Genomic DNA, 4,360 nt, shown 5'->3' with positions numbered 1-4,360 from the left:
ATAATATTTTGCTTAGTGAAAAAAAAAAACTTTCAACGTTTTTCAAAATTTCATTCTTTTATATGAGTAAGTAATATTTTGTAAAACATATTTCAAAACTTTACAGTCAAAAACTTCAAAGAATAAGGTTATAGATAAAACAAAAATCATTCAAATTTCGCGGCTAATATAGAATTACAGATCACTTTACTCGAGAGCCAATCAGCTCGCGAATAAGTTATCTCCTACAGCTAACTTCTTAGAGTACACATCAATTTTTATGTTAAGGATTATATTGTTTTTATAGATTGAGTTATATGTATATGTTTCATATAATATTAAAGCTTTCTGGGAAAAATGTTTTTCCCTATTTGAAAATATTCCTTTTTTTTTGCTATTTTCAAATACTTGAAATTAAATTAAATTTTCTTCCCATAGAAGAAAAAAAATAAAGAATTTTTTTTTTACGTTAGAGAAATTAATTTTGTTTCAAAAAGTTTGCATTTAATTTAATTTAAAACATTTTGTTTTTGCACATATTTAGGAAATTTTAAATTAGGCAAAATACATTTTGTTATTATATTTTGTTTATTACTGCTTAATAGCAAAAATAAATATATATAATATAATAATATATATTAACGTAGAAAAAATAATGCAAAAAAGTTTGCACTTTAGACAAAATCGAATGCGAAGTACGAGATACACAATGAGAATGCGTTTGTTAAAGCTGAAGGAGGTTCGACAAAAGAGGATTCTCAATCACCAAAAAGAAGTTATCGATGTTTTGACCTTTAATTTTTTTTGAATTGCGCACAAATATAGGGTAAACACAAAGACTGAACGTGTATCGTGAGGTGAATGCATCATCGAGCGTGAAGCGCGAGAATCAATAATCGCGCGCCACAGGCGCGTTCAAACTTACTAGACACGCACATAGAGCGCTATAAGAACGTGCCCGCAAAGTGGGCAGATTTTTGTTTACTATATATATTTTTAAATTAGATTTTATAACAAACTTCTAGATATTTTTAGTTAAAGAAACTTCTTTTAAAAATTGTTTCGTCTTTCGTGTCCTTTCTCCAAAAATTTATTGTAAAAATTTAATTTTTTATTTTCAATCTTATTTTTTACGATTAAAAGAAAGTCTACTCGTCCTATTTAATTATTATTACTATGATTATGATATTACTATATACTATATGCTATATAATATATATACTATTATGATTAATAACAAATTTATAGATCTTCTTGGGTGAACAACTTTTTTCTTTTAATTTTAGTGCATACCTTGTGTCATTTTACAAAAAATATTTATTTAAATAAATATATTAAAATAATTAATTTTTTTTATTTTAAAGGTTATATCTTACTATTAAAGAAAAAACTAAGTGTCCTCTAAAAAATTATTCATGAAAAACTTGAATGAGTCTATTTATTTTTTTTATAGCTTGTGTTGTTTGTCAAAAAATTAATCTTTTTAGATTGACTCCTTTACGAATGAACAAAAACTGCGCATCATATAAAACAGTAATAATAAACATTTGTAGCCTTTTTTTATAAACAAGTTTTTTTATAGCTTATGTCGTTAGTCCAAAAATTTAATGTATTTTTAATTTTTAAGTTTTAATATTCTTTTTTACGACTAACAACAAAAACTACGCGTCCTATCGAAAAGTGATTGTTAAAAATTTTGTAGATCTTTTTAGGGCGCGTAATTTTAGTTTATTCAATTTTTTCGTATCTTGCATAGTTTGACCAAAAAATGGATTTTTTGAATTTTTCATTATTTTTCGTACGACAAAATTCTAAATTTTCGACCAAATCAAACAATTTTTTATGATAATTTTGTAGGGCTTTCAAAAATTAACGTTTTTTTCTTTTGACTTTTGTTCATGTCATGCGTTGTTTGGCTTAAAATGTTTATTTTATTTATTTTTTTATTTTAAAAATTCTCTAATTCTGGTAATTTTCTTTTAATAGAAAAAAGTCATTAGAATAAATTGTTTTAGTTTCTGTGTGCTATAAATAACTGTACATGGAATTTTAAAATCTTGAAAAAAGTGGTTTTAAAGATTTTTGCTTTGATGAAATTTTGAATTTTCAACTTTTCTACCAAATTAAAAAATTTGTTAGGACCATCTTGTAGGGCTTTTAAAAATCAACTTTTTTCTTCTCTCGACTTTTTTTCACAGCATCCGTTGTTTGTCTTAAAATGTTCATTGTAGTTTGTTTTTTTGGATTTTGAAAATGCTCTAACTCTAATGATTTTCTTCTTATAGAAAAAAGTCATTAGGATAAATTGTTTTGGATTCTGAGTACTATGGACAACCGTTCATAGAATTTTTAAATCTTGAAAAAATGCGGTCTCAAAAATTTTGAAAACGTGCTCACTTTTTGAATTTTGATCCAAAATAGCTGATTCACGAACTTGTTCTTTCTTTTTAGGCCTTAAAAAAGTGTGCCAAAGCAGAATCCAATCTGATCAATTTTTTGAAAGTTATCGCGCCTACAGAATACAGAATAGAGACTACAGGCAGATAGACAAACAAACACCTTAGTAAAAATCGTTTTTTTTTCTGACTCAGTGGGTCTCAAAACGTGAAGATTTTATGAAAACCGACGAAGTGAAATTTTACATAAAACCAATACCTTCTCATTAGATCAGAATGTAATAACTAATTTTTGTTCATCATTTCTGAGAACTACCAATTCATTAGTCAATTTCTGAACATAACCACAATCTGCTGCAAGTCGTTGATGCGCAAGCACCCATGCGCGTCGAAGTGAAGTGGCCATGCTCCGTAACCATGGTTTTGCAGTCAGTGCAGTTTGTGAAAAGTTTTGGAGTTTTTAAAGTGATTAAGTTTGTTTTGAGTAAAGTGAAACCAAGTGCGGTTGAACCTTTTCTTACATAAATCAGAAGGCAGCAGTAGCGGAAGGAAAATTCTTAAAAGAATTCTTTGGTAAGTAAATTTTTTACAATACTAGCAGCAGGCACTATAACTGCAACGAAAGCGTTACATTCACGTAAACTTTGCGCACAATCTGTGTTTCGCGATCGTGCTGGCAGAAATTTTCATAATTTTATAGATTTTGGAACTTTTTTATGTATTGCTTCCTCATCTAATGTAATAAATTTCGTTTACAAACAAAAAGATTTTCTTTTCTTAATGTACAGTACATATAAATGTAAAGAAACTTTGCCCTTTGTTAATTTGCAAACGATACAATTTTCCCAGCATTCTTTTAGAGTAAAATCATTATGATTTTCCTTTATCTTATGAATCTTTTTAGTAATCCCTCTCATTTGTAATCGATCTTGGCCTTTAAACAAATTATATCAAATGATAATGAGTTAACATTTTTAATACAGATTCGAGAATTTTTTTATTGTTTTCATGTTTTCAGCAATTTGAGGTTAGGAAGCATGAAGAATTTTAAAGATTTGACAACTGATGAAATGACTGCCGAGTTGCAGAAGATGATTGATCCTAAAGTAGCTGCAATTTTGAAAGGTAAGAACAATAATCTGTTTTCTAATTTTCACGTGAAATGTTTTCCATGTATAAAGTGGAATAGTTAAAATTGAATAGAATAATATATGTGAATAGCGAAGCGAAATTTATATTAGCGATTCTGCCTAGTGGTGCGAATGACGAATTCGTTTATTTTTACTCAATTCATGGGCTGGTCATTTAATTTACTAAAATTTTCCCTTTTTTTGGTACAAAAATTACTTCATTATTTTTGAGGATATGTCATTTCGGTGGATTTAGCTGAAACTTTGTCATTTTTAAGGTTATAAGTTCCGGATAAAATATACGTACAAAAAATCCAAAAAAATGGACAGTTTTAGCGCTACGCGGCGCTAAGCGCTCAAGATCAGCGAATAAAACGAATTACAACAGATTTTGTTACAAAAGCGATGTCAACATGGAAATCACGGTTCAGATCGTGGTCTGTCATATTTTCGCTTACACCGTTGACTCATATAGCGCGCTTCTCAAAACGATCAAACGCTAAGCGCCCAAGATTTTAAAATGACTAATTAATCACTTCTTTAAAGGCAGAAATGGTACCCAAACTAATATTAGTAACTAGTGCGTACATACCGATAATAACATTCTACCCTTCGCAAGAGGATTGAACGATAAGCGCTCAAGATCAGTGAATAAAAACCAATCCTAGTAACTTTAGCGACAAAAGCGATGTCACTATAAGAATCACGCATTAGAAAGTAGTCAGTAATATGTTTAGCCAAACCAATGAGGTATATTGCGCGCTTCACGAAACGATCAAACGCTAAGCGCCCAAGATTTGAACTTGACTAAGAAATAACTTTTTCAAATGCCTTTCACAAAAGAAATGACAGACA

At 28.9% G+C, this 4,360-nt stretch overlaps 1 protein-coding gene across 1 annotated transcript in view; it reads left to right on the top strand.

The window, feature by feature from the left end:
* Positions 1–2,835: 2,835 nt before the first annotated feature.
* Positions 2,836–4,360, top strand: part of LOC117179409 (SET domain-containing protein 4) — a 106,771-nt gene continuing 105,246 nt past the window's right edge. Inside the window, exons 1-2 of the mRNA XM_033371168.1 lie at positions 2,836–2,948; positions 3,394–3,500. The gene's annotated coding sequence lies outside the window, so the exon portion shown is untranslated. The remainder of the gene's footprint in view (positions 2,949–3,393; positions 3,501–4,360) is intronic.

The sequence above is a fragment of the Belonocnema kinseyi genome, chromosome 9 (assembly GCF_010883055.1).
Source record: "Belonocnema kinseyi isolate 2016_QV_RU_SX_M_011 chromosome 9, B_treatae_v1, whole genome shotgun sequence".
Classification (NCBI taxonomy): domain Eukaryota; kingdom Metazoa; phylum Arthropoda; class Insecta; order Hymenoptera; family Cynipidae; genus Belonocnema; species Belonocnema kinseyi.
This window is presented reverse-complemented; position numbering and strand designations above follow the sequence as displayed.